The sequence below is a fragment of the Pseudophryne corroboree genome, assembly GCF_028390025.1.
Source record: "Pseudophryne corroboree isolate aPseCor3 chromosome 7 unlocalized genomic scaffold, aPseCor3.hap2 SUPER_7_unloc_2, whole genome shotgun sequence".
NCBI classification, from domain to species: Eukaryota; Metazoa; Chordata; class Amphibia; order Anura; family Myobatrachidae; genus Pseudophryne; species Pseudophryne corroboree.
Window position 1 is genome coordinate 489,273 of NW_026967611.1, and position 18,005 is coordinate 507,277.

Sequence of the window (18,005 nt, forward strand, 5' to 3'; positions counted from 1 at the left end):
CAGACAGCAAACTAGGCTGGAGAGAGACCTGAGACAAAGAGATCTGAATTATACGAGAGCCGACCAGGTGAAACACAAATTATGCAGTCAAGTGTCCCCCATTTGGGGAAATCGCAGGGGCAGCACACCCAGAGTGCAATGGGTGAGCCTTGCCCTGGGAGAAGCAACTTCATGATCATAGTATCTCACCTGGCAGGTAAGTAGGAGTTGGGCTAGAGCTGGGGAGGGTCGCTGCTCGAGCAGCCTCCTGTCAAGTGAAGGAGATCCAACTGAGGCAGCACAAGGGAACTCTCGAAAGAAGAACAAGGCTAGAGAAAGAGCTGAGACAAAGAAATCTGACTTTTACCAGAGCTGACCAGAGGAAAGCACAAACACAGTCCCCCACTACCACAAATAATGCAGTTGAGTTTCCCACATTTGGGGAAATCACAGGGGTCAGCATACCCAGAATGCAATGAATGAACCTAACCCTGGGAGAACAATCTTCATGACCATGGTATCTCCTATGCAAAATAAGTATGATTTGGGATAGGGCTGGGGAGGGCCGCTGCTCAGGCACATCTCTGTCAAGTAAAGGAGATTCAACTGAGGCAGCACAAGGGAACTCTCATCTGGGGACAACAACTGCAGGGAGAACACATATTTTCAGATGAACATGGGAAGGCAGAAGGCTGCCTAATACTGAAGCACCCCCAAACAACAAACCAAATGCAACAACTAGTGCAAGCATTCCTGGGGGAAGGCCTGCCGCAGATGGATTTGCATATGGTGATGTCATCCAAGCAGTGGGTCAAAGTTGGCTTCAACCCTCGTCTGCATATGAAAAGAGAAAAGGGTTATGCAGGGCATGGCGGCCTTTTGCGGCGCTTGGCTGACCCCTAGTTTGCATTAAACACCTCCACCCTCCTTTGGTGTGGGGCTCATGTTGGCTATGCCCCAGCCCCTGAAGCATTCAAGCTGATTTCTTGCAGCAGCTGGGCACTGTAACAGCTCCAGAGCTGCTCTGTAAGGCAAGTAAAAGGGTGTGGGCCCTGCAGCACTACCTGTAGTTTGCATTGTGCGTTGGAAGGCACAAAGTAAGCAGACGGGAGAAGTCAGGATAGTGCGCAAGGGCATAGAAGGGAACGGCTCAAGAAAAGAGAAGTGGAAACGGACAGCAAACTAGGCTGGAGAGAGACCTGAGACAAAGAGATCTGAATTATACGAGAGCCGACCAGGGGAAACACAAATTATGCAGTCAAGTTTCCCACATTTGGGGAAATCGCAAGAGCAGCACACCCAGAGTGCAATGGGTGAGCCTTGCCCTGGGAGAAGCACCTTCATGATCATAGTATCTCACCTGGCAGGTAAGTAGGAGTTGGGCTAGAGCTGGGGAGGGTCGCTGCTCGGGCACCCCCCTGTCAAGTGAAGGAGATCCAACTGAGGCAGCACAAGGGAACTCTCGAAAGAAAAACAAGGCTAGAGGAAGATCTGAGACAAAGAAATCTGACTTTTACCAGAGCTGACCAGAGGAAAGCACAAACACAGTCCCCCACTACCACAAATAATGCAGTCGAGTTTCCCACATTTGGGGAAATCACAGAGGTCAGCATACCCAGAATGCAATGAATGAACCTCACCCTGGGAGAACAATCTTCATGACCATGGTATCTCCTATGCAAAATAAGTATGATTTGGGATAGGGCTGGGGAGGGCCGCTGCTCAGGCACATCTCTGTCAAGTAAAGGAGATTCAACTGAGGCAGCACAAGGGAACTCTCATCTGGGGACAACAACTGCAGGGAGAACACATATTTTCAGATGAACATGGGAGGGCAGAAGGCTGCCTAATACTGAAGCACCCCCAAACAACAAACCAAATGCAACAACAAGTGCAAGCATTCCTGGGGGAAGGCCTGCAGCAGATGGGTTTGCATATGGTGATGTCATCCAAGCAGTGGGTCAAAGTTGGCTTCAACCCTCGTCTGCATATGAAAAGAGAAAAGGGGCGTGCAGGGCATGGCGGCCTTTTGCGGCGCTTGGCTGACCCCTAGTTTGCATTAAACACCTCCACCCTCCTTCGGTGTGGGGCTCATATTGGCTATGCCCCAGCCCCTGAAGCATTCAAGCTGATTTCTTGCAGTAGCTGGGCACTGTAACAGCTCCAGAGCTGCTCTGTACGACAAGTAAAAGGGTGTGGGCCCTGCAGCACTACCTGTAGTTTGCATTGTGCATTGGAAGGCACAAAGTAAGCAGACGGGAGAAGTCAGGATAGTGCGCAAGGGCATAGAAGGGAGCGGCTCAAGAAAAGAGAAGTGGAAACAGACAGCAAACTAGGCTGGAGAGAGACCTGAGACAAAGAGATCTGAATTATACGAGAGCCGACCAGGGGAAACACAAATTATGCAGTCAAGTTTCCCACATTTGGGGAAATCGCAGGAGCAGCACACCCAGAGTGCAATGGGTGAGCCTTGCCCTGGGAGAAGCACCTTCATGATCATAGTATCTCACCTGGCAGGTAAGTAGGAGTTGGGCTAGAGCTGGGGAGGGTCGCTGCTCGGGCACCCCCCTGTCAAGTGAAGGAGATCCAACTGAGGCAGCACAAGGGAACTCTCGAAAGAAAAACAAGGCTAGAGGAAGATCTGAGACAAAGAAATCTGACTTTTACCAGAGCTGACCAGAGGAAAGCACAAACACAGTCCCCCACTACCACAAATAATGCAGTCGAGTTTCCCACATTTGGGGAAATCACAGGAGTCAGCATACCCAGAATGCAATGAATGAACCTCACCCTGGGAGAACAATCTTCATGACCATGGTATCTCCTATGCAAAATAAGTATGATTTGGGATAGGGCTGGGGAGGGCCGCTGCTCAGGCACATCTCTGTCAAGTAAAGGAGATTCAACTGAGGCAGCACAAGGGAACTCTCATCTGGGGACAACAACTGCAGGGAGAACACATCTTTTTTAGATGAACATGGGAGGGCAGAAGGCTGCCTAATACTGAAGCACCCCCCAAACTAAAATTCTAGTTTCTCTAATGTCCTAGAGTATGCTGGGGACTCCGTAAGGACCATGGGGATAGACGGGCTCCGCAGGAGACATGGGCACTTTAAGAAAGACTTTAGTTCTGGGTGTGCACTGGCTCCTCCCTCTATGCCCCTCCTCCATACCTCAGTTTGATACTGTGCCCATTTGAAACTGGGTGCTTTTCAGGAGCTCTGCTGAGCTTTCTGACAGAAAGTATTTTGTTAGGTTTTTAATTTTCAGGGAGCACTGCTGGCAACAGACTCCCTGCATCGAGGGACTGAGGGGAGAGAAGCAGCCCTACTCTCTGAGTTGCAAGGTCCTGCTTCTTAGGCTACTGGACACAATTAGCTCCAGAGGGATTGGTACGCAGGATCTCACCATCGCCGTCCGTCCCAGAGCCGCGCCGCCGTCCCCCTTGCAGATTCAGAAGATAGAAGCCGGGTGAGTATGAGAAGAAAAGAAGACTTCAGAGGCGGCAGAAGAGTTCATGATCTTCACTGAGGTAACGCACAGCACTGCAGCTGTGCACCATTGCTCCCATACACCTCACATACTCCGGTCACTGTAAGGGTGCAGGGCGCAGGGGGGGCGCCCTGGGCAGCAATATAAACCTCTTTTTGGCAAAAATATAACATATATACAGCTGGGCACTGTATATGTATGAGCCCCTGCCAATTTTACAGTTTAAGCGGGACAGAAGCCCGCCGCCGAGGGGGCGGGGCTTCTCCCTCAGCACTCACCAGCGCCATTTTTTCTCCACAGCACCGCTGAGAGGAAGCTGCCCGGACTCTCCCCTGCTTATACCATGGTAGACAAGAGGGTTGAAAAGAGAGGGGGGGCACATAATTCGGCGCAAATGACATACAGCAGCGCTACTGGACAAACATTAAGTTACTGTGTTATTCCTGGGTTATATAGCGCTGGGGTGTGTGCTGGCATACTCTCTCTCTCTGTCTCTCCAATGGGCCTTGTGGGGAAACTGTCTTCAGAAAAAGCATTCCCTGTGTGTGTGTGGTGTGTCGGTACACGTATGTCGACATGTCTGAGGAAGATGGCTATATTAGAGAGGAGCGGGAGCAAATGAATGTGGTGTCTCCGCCGACACCTGATTGGATGGATATGTGGAATGTTTTAAATGCTAGTGTAAACTCATTGCACAAAAGATTAGACAAGGCTGAAGCTTTGGGACAGTCAGGGTCTCAACCCATGCCTGATCCTATGTCGCAGGGACTGTCAGGGTCTCATAAGTGCCCACTATCCCAGATTGTTGACACAGATACCGACACGGATTCTGACTCCAGTGTCGATTACGTTGATGCAAAGTTACAGCCAAAATTGGCAAAATCCATTCGATATAGGATTATGGCAATAAAAGATGTTTTGCACATCACAGAGGAACCCCCTGTCCCTGACAAGAGGGTACATATGTACAAGGGAAAGAAGCCTGAGGTAACCTTTCCCCCCTCACACGAGCTGAACGAGTTATGTGAAAAAGCTTGGGAATCTCCAGATAAAAGACTGCAGATTTCCAAAAGGATTCTTATGGCGTATCCTTTCCCATCAACGGATAGGTTACGATGGGAATCCTCCCCTAGGATGGACAAAGCATTAACACGCACAGCTACAGCTGGAAAATCAAATTTTTTACCTTATGTTCCCTCACAGCATAAGAAAGCTCTGCATTATCAAATGCAGTCCTTTCGGTCACAAAGAAACAAGAAAGTGCGAGGTGCGTCCTTTCTTGCCAGAGGTAGGGGCAGAGGAAAAAAGGAACAGAAGTCCTCCCCGACCTCTACAAAATCTACTGCATGACGCTGGGGCTCCACTGGCGGAGTCCGGCCCATGAGATGTCATGCAGCCGCTCTGACCACGCCTCCTGTTTCTCCGTTGCCGACCCAATATTGAAACCCTGCCCCCGCACCGCTCCATCTCTGACTTGGAAATGGAGTGTTGTTGACCCCCCTCCCCCCCCCTGCACCGATTGACAGGCAGAGGCGATCGCATTATCTGCAGGCGGATGCGTATGCTCTTAGCAATTTTTGCAGTTGGATTGCTTATTGCGATTGCAATCCAACCCGAATCAGGCCCTATTACTGTACCTATTACAATGCACTGCGGGTAGTACAAAATGGGGTTAATATAGGAGAAAAACCCCCAGAGCTGTGCTCCTTAACTGTCCCTGGTGGCTAGTGGAGCAGCTGCCCAGTAATCAGTGTCCACGCCAGTGCGCACACGGCCCGCCCCCTACAGCCACGCTGGATCACAGTATAAAGTGGGCACAGAAGCCCCTTACCACCCTTTCATCAGCGGCCTCGTGATCCCGGAGGGCGGTGTGTGTGTGACTGACCTTAGGAAGAAACCGGAGCCTCCGCTGCAGTGACCCAGCAACCGGGGCACTGGAGTATACTGTGCCGCTGGGAGTGATGGAGCTGCAGTAAATATGTCTATTAGACCTAGCCTGCTGCAGCCCTTGTAGATTCTTATTAAAAAAGTTCTTCTTTTCTTGTCAAAATTAATAGCTAAGAATAGGATGCCTGAGGCAGCCCCCTGTTAAGTGGCCTGCTACTGAAGGCACCAACTACAAACTGAGCTCCCTGTTCATGGAAGCGAGGTTATAGAGGAGGGGGCGCTGAGTATCTTGTGAACAGTCAAAAGCTTTGAGCTTGTTGGTGCCTCAGATCAAGATCCTACTCTACACCCCAATATGAATCCTTGTGGAGTCCAGTGTACCCCACAGAAGAAAAAAATGTGTCACAACCATTGGCAGCAACATAAGAATAGCTGCTGATGAGCACAATTGAGAAAGGAAGGGGGGAAAACATTTGAATCCAGCACATATATGTAATTCGAATATGTAATTTGTACCTTCCTACTTTAAAATGTAATGGATGAACCTCACCCTGCGAGAACTATCTTCATGATCAAGAGATCTCATATGCAAGATAAGTATGTGTTGGGATAGGGCTGTGGAGGGCGGCTGCTCGGGCACACCCCCGTCAAGTTAAGGAGATTCAACTGAGGAAGCACAAGGGAACTCTCATCTGGGGACAACAACTGCAGGGAGAACACATTTTCAGATGAATGTGGGAGGGCAGAAGGCTGCCTAATACTGAAGCACCCCCAAACAACAAACCAAATGCAACAACTAGTGCAAGCATTCCTTGGGGAAGGCCTGCAGCAGATGGATCCAATAACAGCTCCAGAGTTGCTCTACAAGACAAGTAAAAGGGTGTGAGCCCTGCAGCACCACCTGTACTTTGCATACACACATATAGGACAGCATCTCTTATATGCCCCAGGGTCAATAAAATAGTATCCTTATCTAGGGTATCCATCCCCTCAGATAAGGTATCCGTCCATGCTGCTACAGCACTACACACCCAGGCCGACGCAATTGCCGGTCTGAGTAAGGTACCCGAATGTGTATAAATGGACTTCAGGGTTATCTCCTGTTTGCGGTCAGCAGACTCTTTGAGGGTAGCCGTATCCTGGGACGGGAGGGCTACCTTCTTGGATAAGCGTGTTAATGCTTTGTCCACCCTAGGGGAGGATTCCCATCTTAACCTATCCATTGATGGGAAAGGATACGCCATAAGAATCCTTTTGGAAATCTGCAGTCTTTTATCTGGAGATTCCCAGGCTTTTTCACATAACTCGTTCAGCTCGTGTGAGGGGGGAAAGGTTACCTCAGGCTTCTTTCCCTTGTACTTATGTACCCTCTTGTCAGGGACAGGGGGTTCCTCTGTGATGTGCAAAACATCTTTTATTGCCATAATCCTATATCGAATGGATTTTGCCAATTTTGGCTGTAACTTTGCATCATCGTAATCGACACTGGAGTCAGAATCCGTGTCAGTATCTGTGTCAACAATCTGGGATAGTGGGCGCTTATGAGACCCTGACAGTCCCTGCGACATAGGATCAGGCATGGGTTGAGACCCTGACTGTCCCGAAGCTTCAGCCTTGTCTAATCTTTTGTGCACTGAGTTTACACTAGCATTTAAAACATTCCACATATCCATCCAATCAGCTGTCGCAGAGACACCACATTAATTTGCTCCCGCTCCTCTCTAATATAGCCTTCTTCCTCAGACATGTCGACACACGTGTACCGACACACCACACACACAGGGAATGCTTTTTCTGAAAACAGTTTCCCCACAAGGTCCTTTGGAGAGACAGAGAGAGAAAGTATGCCAGCACACACCCCAGCGCTATATAACCCAGGAATAACACAGTAACTTAATGTTTGCCCAGTAGTGCTGCTGTATGTAATTTGCGCCGAATTATGTGCCCCCCCCCCTCTTTTCAACCCTCTTGTCTACCGTGGTTTCAGCAGGCGAGAGTCTGGGGAGCTGCCTCAGCGGTGCTGTGGAGAAAAAATGGCGCTGGTGAGTGCTGAGGGAGAAGCCCCGCTCCCTCGGCGGCGGGCTTCTGTCCCGCTTAAACTGTAAAATTGGCGGGGGCTCATACATATATACAGTGCTCAGCTGTATATATGTTATATTTTTGGCAAAAAGAGGTTTATATTGCTGCCCAGGGCGCCCTGCACCCTTACAGTGACCAGAGTATGTGAGGTGTATGGGAGCAATGGCGCACAGCTGCAGTGCTGTGCGTTACTTCAGTGAAGATCATGAAGTCTTCTGCCACCGCTGAAGTCTCTTTTCTTCTCATACTCACCCGGCTTCTATCTTCCGGCTCTGCGAGGGGGACGGCGGCGCGGCTCTGGGACGGACGGCGAGGGTGAGATCCTGCGTACCAATCCCGCTGGAGCTAATGGTGTCCAGTAGCCTAAGAAGCAGGACCTTGCAACTCAGAGAGTAGGGCTGCTTCTCTCCCCTCAGTCCCTCGATGCAGGGAGTCTGTTGCCAGCAGTGCTCCCTGAAAATTAAAAACCTAACAAAATACTTTCTGTCAGAAAGCTCAGGAGAGCTCCTGAAAAGCACACAGTTTCCACTGGGCACAGTATCAAACTGAGGTATGGAGTAGGGGCATAGAGGGAGGAGCCACTGCACACCCAGAACTAAAGTCTTTCTTAAAGTGCCCATGTCTCCTGCGGAGCCCGTCTATCCCCATGGTCCTTACAGAGTCCCCAGCATCCTCTAGGACGTTAGAGAAAATAGGATTTTAATACCTACCGGTAAATCCTTTTCTCTTAGTCCGTAGAGGATGCTGGGCACCCGTCCCAGTGCGTACTGTGTCTGCAGTTATTAAATGGCCCTTAACTCCAGAACATTTATGTGGAGACAACTTTCCCGACTTGACCATCTTCCTTGGATGTTTTCCCCCTGTGTGACTGCTCCCCAGCCTCGGAGGGTTGCATCCGTGGTCCCTAGGATCCAGTCCTGGATCCCGAACCATCGCCCCTCTAGGAGGTGAGAACTGTGCAGCCGCCAATGGAGTGATATTCTGGTCTTGGAAGACAGGATTATCCTCCGGTGCATGTGTAGGTGGGATCCGGACAACTTGTCCAACAGGTCCCACTGGAACACTCTAGCATGGAACCTGCCAAACTGAATGGCCTCGTAGGCCGCAACCATCTTCCCCAGCAATTGAATGCATTGATGGATTAACACTCTTGCTGGTTTCAGAATTTGTTTGACCAGACTCTGGATCTCCATAGCCTTTCCACTGGAAGAAAACCTCTTCCGTGTCCAGTATCACTCCCAAAAACAACAACCGCGTCATTGGGACCAACTGCGATTTTGGCAAGTTTAGGAGCCAACCATGTTGTTGAAGAACTGTCAGGGAGAGTGCAATGTTTTGCAACAACTGGTCCCTGGATCTCGCCTTTATCAAGAGATCATCCAAGTACGGGATAATTGTGACTCCTTGCTTGCGAAGGAGAACCATCATTTCCGCCATCACCCTGGTGAAAATCCTCGGAGCCGTGGACAGACCAAACGGCAACGTCTGAAATTGGTTTTGACAATACTGAATTGCAAACCTCAGGTAGCTTGATGCAGTGGCTAAACGGAACATGTAAGTAGGCATCCTTATGTCTACCAAAACCATGAAATCTCCTTCCTCCGGACTGGAGATCCCTACCCTGAGAGATTCCATCTTGAAATTGAATTTCTTTAGGTAGAAATTGAGGGATTTCAGATTTCAGATTGGTCTGACTGAGCCTTCCGGCTTCGGGACCACGAAGAGGCTTGAATAAAAGCCTTCTCCCTGCTGACTAAGGCCGATTTGAACAATCGGTGAGGGGGAACGTCTTGAAACCCCAGTTTGTACCCTTGGGACACTATTTGTAAAACCCACGAGTCCAGGTCCAAATTAATCCAGAACTGACTGAAGTGTTTTAGACGTGCCCCCACTGGTGTGGGCTCCTGCAAGAGAGCCCCAGCGTCATGCAGTGGATTTGGCAGAAGCAGAGGACGATCTCTGCTCCTGCGATCTTGAAGAGGCTACAGACCTCTTCCCTCTTCTCCTTCCTCTACCTGCAAAGAAAGGGGAATCTTAACTTCTTGCATATCTATTGGGCCAAAATGACTGCGTTAGATAATGATGCGTCTTCATCCATTGAGAGGGAACATAGGGCAAGAAGGTTGACTTACCTGCGGGAGCTGCCGAGATCAAATTAACTAGGCCGTCGCCAAACAAGGCTTCACCTTCATAGGGAAGAGACTCCCTTTCTTCTTGGAGTCAGCATCAGCATTCCCTTGGTGAATCCACAATGCCCTCCTATCCGAGACTGCCATGAAATTGGCCCGTGAACTCAAGAGTCCTATATCCCTTGCAGTCTCACACTGGTTGAGAAATCCCCTGCAGAATCTTGGAGATCCGTCAAATTTTGCTGGCGTTGGAAGATGAAGACGTGGAGCAGAAATGGGTAAGGTGGGTGGGGTTATAGCTGGAGTCACTGTGGTTGACGCACCAGACGCGCCTGATCCACGGAGAGTTGTCTGAATCCCATCCAGCCGAGTAGAGAGATCCTGGAGACAGCGGATGATGTGGCCCTGTGCAGCCTCCTGATGTTCTAGTCGGGCTGCCAGTTCTTGCATCGGCCTGGCAATGGGTGAGCCTTGCCCTGGGAGAAGCAACTTCATGATCATAGTATCTCACCTGGCAGGTGAGATGAACATGGGAGGGTAGAAGGCTGCCTAATACTGAAGCACCCCCAAACAACAAACCAAATGCAACAACTAGTAAAAGCATTCCTGGGAGAAGGTCTGCAGAAGACGGATTTGCATACGGTGATGTCATCCAAGTAGTGGGCCAAAGTTGGCTGGAACCCTCATCTGCATATGAAAAGAGAAAAGGGTTATGCAGGGCATGGCGGCCTTTTGCGGCGCTTGGATGACCCCTAGTTCGCATTAAACACCTCCACCCTCCTTCGGTGTGGGGCTCATGTTGGCTATGCCCCAGCCCCTGAAGCATTCAAGCTGATTTCTTGCAGCAGCTGGGCACTGTAACAGCTCCAGAGCTGCTCTGTAAGGCAAGTAAAAAGGTGTGGGCCCTGCAGCACTACCTGTAGTTCGCATTGTGCGTTGGAAGGCACAAAGTAAGCAGACGGGAGAAGTTAGGATAGTGCGCAAGGGCATAGAAGGGAGCGGCTCAAGAAAAGAGAAGTGGAAACAGACAGCAAACTATTATCCAAGTACGGGATAATTGTGACTCCTTGCTTGCGAAGGAGAACCATCATTTCCGCCATCACCCTGGTGAAAATCCTCGGAGCCGTGGACAGACCAAATGGCAACGTCTGAAATTAGTAATGACAATCCTGAATTGCAAACCTCAGGTAGCTTGATGCAGTGGCTAAATGGGAACATGTAAGTAGGCATCCTTTAAGTTTACCAAAACCATGAAATCTCCTTCCTCCGGACTGGAGATCACTACCGTGAGAGATTCCATCTTGAAATTGAATTTCTTTAGGTAGAAATTGAGGGATTTCAGATTTCAGATTGGTCTGACTGAGCCGTCCGGCTTCGGGACCACGAAGTGGCTTGAATAAAAACCTTCTCCCTGCTGTCTAAGGCTGATTTGAACAATCGGTGAGGGGGAACGTCTTGAAACCCCAGTTTGTACCCTTGGGACACTATTTATAAAACCCACGAGTCCAGGTCCGAATGAATCCAGAACTGACTGAAGAGTTTTAGACGTGCCCCCACTGGTGCGGGCTCCTGCAAGAAAGCCCTAGCGTCATGCAGTGGATTTGGCAGAAGCAGAGGAGAATCTCTGCTCCTGCAATCTTGAAGAGGCTACAGACCTCTTCCCTCTTCTCCTTCCTCTACCTGCAAAGAAAGGGGAATCTTAACTTCTTGCATATCTATTGGGCCGAAATGACTGCATCAGATAATGATGCGTCTTTATCCGTTGAGAGGGAACATAGTGCAAGAAGGTTGACTTACCTGCGGGAGCTACCGAGATCAAATTAACTAGGCCGTCGCCAAACAAGGCTTCACCTTCATAGGGAAGAGACTCCCTTTCTTCTTGGAGTCAGTATCAGCATTTCCTTGGTGAATCCAGATATACAGGGAATGGGGGGAAGGGGATGTGTTCTGCACCAGCTATTAAATTCTAAATATTTGTATGAAGAGGCCCCAATAAATGTCCATCAGTTATATTAAATATTAATTGTAGGACGTTCGGGGGTGCTACCAGAGACAAGTAATGTTATGCAGGAAAGGAGAAGAGAAAAGAATGTCTCTTTTGCTGGCGCACAAATGATGATTTAAAAATGTACTTTTAATAAATTCGTTAAAATTGTCTAAACACGAAATAAAGTACAATAAGTTTGTATAATGTAATTACCATATATAATAAATGGAAATACATTTATTAATATCAAGGTTCGCTACCTGTGTTGTGTCTTTATTATTGATCCAAATTGACTTTATCAATTAGTCTGATACTGAATTACTGGACACTATGTAATATTAGTTGAATGTATATTAGTAATTCACTTGACAAATGTCAGAACCTGGCAATAGTTCTACATATCATACACTTACAGCACTCTTTCCACAATATTTTCCCTTTATTCCAGATCAAATGGTATAATCCCCCACAGTAATTATTCCTGTTGTAGTATAGTACAGTATGGTTGCTGGGGACGTCTTTAATGAAAAGAGAGGGAACATCTAATGTGTCTTCTTATGGGTAAAATACTTGCAAGCTAAGTGCTATGAATAGCATCAGCATGTAGATAAATGCTGAGTGTTAGGTGAGTAATGCAGATAAATAGGGATATCTAATAATTCTATAGAATAGTGGGTGAATTATTAGATATCCCTATTTATCTGCACCTCTAAGCACACTATTTGACTGTCCACACCCTGCTGTGCCTATTACCCATCTCCTCCACCACCCTCAACACTGACCCACACATCATTCACCCACAAAGATACAATAAAGGTAGTTTGCATAAATTAGCTAAATGAAATGGATTTAACCAATTTATCTAAATGACCATTTTTGGATGTTTTCCAGTGTTTGGGAGCAAATGGTCAATTGTCATTTGCTGCCACATATTAGCATAATTTTGTTTCAACTAGAAAAAAAAATTGGACAGATAATCTAAGTGTGGATCCAGTTTAATGCTGATTTCAGAGCCAACTATAGACTTGATTGAGGTACTGTGTCCCCGGTACCAAATACCAATTAAAATAATATTGTGAGGTGTGAGGTGTTCAAAAAAGACTGAAAATGAGTGGAAATTATGGTTATTGAGGTTAATAATACTATGGGATCAAAATGACCCCCAAATTCTATGATTTAAGCTGTTTTTTAGGGTTTTTTGAAAAAAACACCCGAATCCAAAACACACCCGAATCCGACAAAAAAATTTCGGTGAGGTTTTGCCAAAACGCGTCCGAACCCAAAACGCGTCCGAACCCAAAACACGGCCGCGGTACCGAACCCAAAACCCGAAAAATTTCCGGTGCACATCACTACTTAATTAGAACTTCGGTCAATGTGAATTAATTATTGGACTCAACCATGGTTATCCTTAAAACCCAGGGGTCTATTTAAGATCGATCTTAATCGATGTTGGGCTTCCAGGTTGAAAAAAACACACATTTACTAACATTTTAAAATTTATATAAAAAATCATCTGTTCGTAAATGCAGTGCACATGGTTTTGCCCAACTGCTAACAAAATTCCTGCTGCGATCAACTTGGAATTACCCCCATCGATTGATGTTTTCACACTGCTCGTTCCAACCCCAAAAACTATGAAGAGGATGGGGGCATATACGCAGGGTCCATCCTGTGCATGTGCCTACATTTTCTCCGGGTGCCCCGCAGAAAATGCGAATGCCTCTGCCTGTCAATCAATAGAGGGCGTACCTTCGCAGGTATATCGCGATCATGAGCCATGTCTCCCATTTTTGTCATTATAGGTGCTCTGTGAGCTGCTGACCATACCCCAGCCCCTCTGTCTCCCGTGAATAGACATTGGGGCTTATTCAGACCAGATCGCTTCAATTTATTTTCACCCAGCGGGCAATCAGGTCTGCACTGCACATGCGTATGCGCCACAATGCGTAGGTGCGACGGTCCGGAGATCACAAGAAGATTGACAAGAAGAGGGTGTTTGTGTGGGTGGCAACTGAATGTTTCTAGGGAGTGTCCGGAAAAACACTGGAGGGACCCGGCGTTTTGTGGGAGGATTTGTGACGTCACCTCAATGGCTGAGTAAGTGCTGAGCTGTGCAGCTCTTGTGCACATGTGATCACACACCTGCACAGCAAATTTTCCCTTCCGCTGTAGGCGGCAACCACCTGATCACAGGGATGCAAAAAACACACCCTAGCGATCAGGTCTGAATTACCCACAATGTGCATATTTGCAGAGCAACAAGCTACAGGGAGCCTTCCACCCCCCCCCCCTTCCCCATGACTATGGGACACTGGGGGGGGGGGGTTATTTGGGTTAGCTGGACATTCCCAAAAAAAGTGACTGTCCTGCAAAAATTGGGTTAGTTGGGAGGTATGTGCAAATACATTTATTGTTTTGCATGCAGGGTAAATACTGGCTTCTTTGACATTTAGCCACAAATGCTGCACAGTTGAATTACAGTATTACACTGCAATTAACAGTTATGCTAGGACATTCCTTCTCCCAAAATCTACCTCTCTCTGCATGTTACATCTGTCCCACAGTGGCGTGCGGTGAGGTCAGTGGCTAGTGAGGCACTACAGCCATAATGTCCGCCGAATCCTGCCGATGACCCTTAGCCAATGCCCGCTACTGCCTCTGAGCCGATACCCACTGCCACCGCCAATGGCTTACAAACTCTCCCACAATCAACTGACCCAGCCCTCCACCACTAATTTCTATATCAGTCCGATGCCGCCAATGCCCGCTGCCTGCCTGCTCATTGTTCTTGTGATATATTATACATTTTTAAAGAAAAAAAATGAGTGTTTGGGACTGGGAAGGGTGAGGGAGGAGGACATGAATGCAATTTTGTTGTCCAGGGCTTCCATTAACTTAAAGGAGAAGGGTCTGAATGGGTTAAAAAAAAATGTGTGAGGTCCCCCCTCCTTAGTATAACCAGCCTCTTTGAGCCGGTCCTGGTTATTTAAATACTGGGGGAAAAATTGGACAGAGGTTCCCCGTATTTAGACAACCAGCACCGGGCTCTTAGACGGGTCCTGGTTCCAAAAAATACGTGGGACAAAAGATGTAGGGGTCCCCCATATTTTTTAAACCAGCACCGGGCTCCACTAGCCAGAGAGATAATGCCACAGCCAGGGGACACTTTTATGTAGGTCCCTGCGGCCCTGGCATTACCCCTCCAACTAGTCACCCCTGGCCGGGGTTCCCTGGAGGAGTGGGGATCCCTTAAATCAAGAGGTTCCTCCCCTCGAGGCACCCAAGGGCCAGGGGTGAAGCCCGAGGCTGTCCCCAGCACCCCTGTGTGGTGGGTGCCGGGCTGATAGCCATATGTGTAAAAAAAGAATATTGTTTTTTTGTTGTGGAACTACAAGGCCCAGCAAGCCTCCCCCACTTGCTGGTACTTGGAGAACCTCAAGTACCAGCAGGCGGGGAAATAACGGGCTCGCTGGTACCTGTAGTTCTACAACAACAAAAAATACCCAAATAAAAACACAAACACACACACCGTGACAGTAAAATTATTGAGACAGGCTGTAGCATGTGGATGCATGTAACCCTATAAAAGTGATGGATTGGGTGACTATTACAATACCCACTGTTGCTGTCTGAAAAATGATGGATATATAGATTGCTCTGCCGAGATATGTTTTTTTTCTAAAATGCACCACAGGTATGGATGGATAGTATACTTGACGACACAGAGGTAGGTAGAGCAGTTGCCTACTGTACCGTACTGCTATATAATATATTATTTATTATTATTATCCTTTATTTATATGGCGCCACAAGGGTTCCGCAGCACCAAATTACAGAGTACATAAACAAATAATCAAACAGGAAAACAGCAACTTACAGTTGATGACAATATAGGACAAGTACAGGGTAAATAAACATAGCTACATCAGCAGATGACACTGGAATAAGTATCAGGTGGCAGAAGACTGCTGGATTTGGTGCAGCTGAAGATTATTAAAGTAAGAAAAGAGTAAGCACATGAGGGTAGAGGGCCCTGCTCATGAGAGCTTACATTCTAAAGGGGAGGGGTAGACAGACAGGGGTGAGACAGATGGGGTACATAGAGAGCGTGGAACAGAGGTTTAGGATGAGATTTGGCTGGGTTTGGTGAAGAAGTTGGTCTTGAGAGCCCATTTGAAGTTTTGTAGAGAGGTGGAGAGTCTGAGGGGGAGAGGTAGGGAATTCCAGAGAAGTGGTGCAGCACGTGAAAAATCTTGGAGGTAGGAGTGGGAGGAAGTAATCCGTAGGCAGGAGAGTCGGCGTGCATTAGCAGAGCGAAGAGGACGGGTGGGAGTGTAAAGCGAGATAAGATCAGAGATGTAGATGGGAGAGGAGTGGGTGAGGGTTTTGTAAGCAAGTGTGAGAAGCTTGAAATGGATTCTGAAAGGGAAGGGGAGCCAGTGAAGGACTAGTAAGAGAGGAGAGGTGGACGTAGTGCATTTGGTGAGGAAAATTAGCCGGGCAGCAGCATTGAGGATAGATTGGAGTGGAGAGAGGTATTTGTCAGGAATGCCAGTCAGGAGGAGATTACAGTAGTCCAGTCTGGAGATGACCAGTGAGTGGATAAGAGTCTTAGTAGCATCCTGGGTCAGAAAGGGTCTGATCCTGGAAATATTTTTTAGATGAAAACGGCAGGTTTGTGAGAGGTGCTGAATGTGTGGTTTGAATGAGAGGGAGGAGTCAAGGATTACTCCAAGACAGCGCACTTGGGGGGTAGAGGAGATAGTAGTGCCATCAATAGATAATGAGATTGTAGGAGGTGAGGTTATGCGGGAGGGAGGGAAGATGATCAGCTCGGTCTTAGACATGTTAAGTTTAAGAAAGCGCTGGGACATCCAGGAAGAGATAGCAGAGAGACAGTTGGAGATACGAGTGAGGAGAGTAGGGGAGAGGTCTGGAGAGGAAAGATAGATTTGAGTGTCATCAGCATAGAGATGATATTGGAAACCAAAAGAACTAATGAGCTTACCTAGTGAGGACGTATAGAGAGAGAAGAGGACCAAGGACAGAACCTTGGGGTACCCCTACAGTTAGTGGAAGTGAGGGGGAGGTGGAGTCATGAGAGGAGACAGAGAATGAACGGTCAGAAAGGTAGGACGACAACCAAGAGAGGGCAGTGTTACGCAGACCAATGGAGTGAAGGATTTGCAGTAGGAGAGGATGGTCCACAGTGTCAAAATCAGCAAAGAGATCAAGTAGAATAAGTAGAGAGTAGTGTCCCTTAGATTTAGCAGCATGGAGGTCATTGCATACTTTTGTAAGGGCAGTTTCAGTGGAGTGGAGAGGACGGAAGCCAGACTGGAATGGGTCAAGCAGTGAGTGTGAGGAAAGAAAGGAAGTAAGGCGGTTGTAGACAATACGCTCAAGGAGTTTGGAGGCAAAAGGGAGAAGAGAGATGGGTCGGTAGTTAAAGAGAGAGTTTGGATCAAGGGTAGGTTTTTTAAGAATAGGAGAGATGAGAGCGTGCTTGAAGGCAGAGGGGACAGTGCCTGATGAGAGGGAGAGATTGAGAAGGTGGGAAAGATGGGAACAAGCAGAAGAAGAGATGTGGCAGAGGAGGCGGGAGGGGATAGGGTCAAGTGGGGAGGTGGTGAGGGGACAGGAACGAATGAGGGCCATGACTTCCTCTCCAGATGCATGGGAGAAAGATGACAGAGTTGGTGCGAGGGATGGGGAGGGTTGGTAAGGGATGGGAGAAGGCTGGTTACTGATAGTCTGGTGTGATGTGATGTCCTGACGTATGGAGTCAATTTTGGATGTGAAGTAAGTGGCAAAGTCAAGAGCAGAGAGTGAGGAAGGGAGATGAGGTGGAGGTGGGCAGAGGAGTGAGTTGAGAGTGGCAAAGAGGCGCCGGGGGTTGGAAGACTGGGAGGAGATGAGGTTCTTGAAGTATGACTGTTTAGCAAGAGAAAGGGCAGCACTGAAGGATGAGAGCATAAGTTTGAAATGGAGGAAGTCTGCCTTAGAGCGTGATTTCCTCCAGTGTCGCTCAGCAGTACGTGAGCATTTTTGCAGATATCTGGTGCATTTGGTGTGCCAGGGTTGAGGTGTTAATTTGCGAGGGTGAACAGTGGTTGGTGGAGCAACAGAGTCAAGAGCAGAAGTAAGGGAAGCATTGTATGTGGAAGTGGCTTGTTCAGGGCATGAGAGAGAGAGAGAATAGGAGAGAGAAGTGAGTCAAACAGGGAGGAAAGGAATGTGGTGTCAATAGCTTCAATGTTACGCTTAGTGATGGTAGCCTTAGGAGGTTGAGATGGGGAAGTCGAGAGAGATAGGTTGAAGGAGAGCAGGTGGTGGTCAGAGAGGGGAAATGGGGAGTTGGAAAAATCAGAAATATCACAGCGGTGAGTGAAGACCAGATCCAGTGAGCTCCCATTCACATGGGAGGGTGAGGAGGTCCACTTGGAGAG

At 48.1% G+C, this 18,005-nt stretch overlaps 6 non-coding genes across 6 annotated transcripts; all 6 read right to left on the reverse strand.

Moving 5' to 3' along the window:
- Positions 1–41: 41 nt before the first annotated feature.
- Positions 42–204, reverse strand: LOC134986141 (U1 spliceosomal RNA). The gene has a single exon (XR_010192159.1). It is a non-coding gene; the product is annotated as a U1 spliceosomal RNA (small nuclear RNA).
- A 152-nt stretch (positions 205–356) lies between these two features.
- On the reverse strand, positions 357–520 carry LOC134986224 (U1 spliceosomal RNA). The gene has a single exon (XR_010192224.1). It is a non-coding gene; the product is annotated as a U1 spliceosomal RNA (small nuclear RNA).
- A 671-nt stretch (positions 521–1,191) lies between these two features.
- On the reverse strand, positions 1,192–1,354 carry LOC134986117 (U1 spliceosomal RNA). The gene has a single exon (XR_010192140.1). It is a non-coding gene; the product is annotated as a U1 spliceosomal RNA (small nuclear RNA).
- A 152-nt stretch (positions 1,355–1,506) lies between these two features.
- Positions 1,507–1,670, reverse strand: LOC134985989 (U1 spliceosomal RNA). Its single transcript, XR_010192025.1, has one exon. It is a non-coding gene; the product is annotated as a U1 spliceosomal RNA (small nuclear RNA).
- Positions 1,671–2,341: 671 nt separating this feature from the next.
- Positions 2,342–2,504, reverse strand: LOC134986086 (U1 spliceosomal RNA). The gene has a single exon (XR_010192113.1). It is a non-coding gene; the product is annotated as a U1 spliceosomal RNA (small nuclear RNA).
- Positions 2,505–2,656: 152 nt separating this feature from the next.
- Positions 2,657–2,820, reverse strand: LOC134985988 (U1 spliceosomal RNA). The gene has a single exon (XR_010192024.1). It is a non-coding gene; the product is annotated as a U1 spliceosomal RNA (small nuclear RNA).
- Between the last annotated feature and the right edge of the window lie 15,185 nt (positions 2,821–18,005).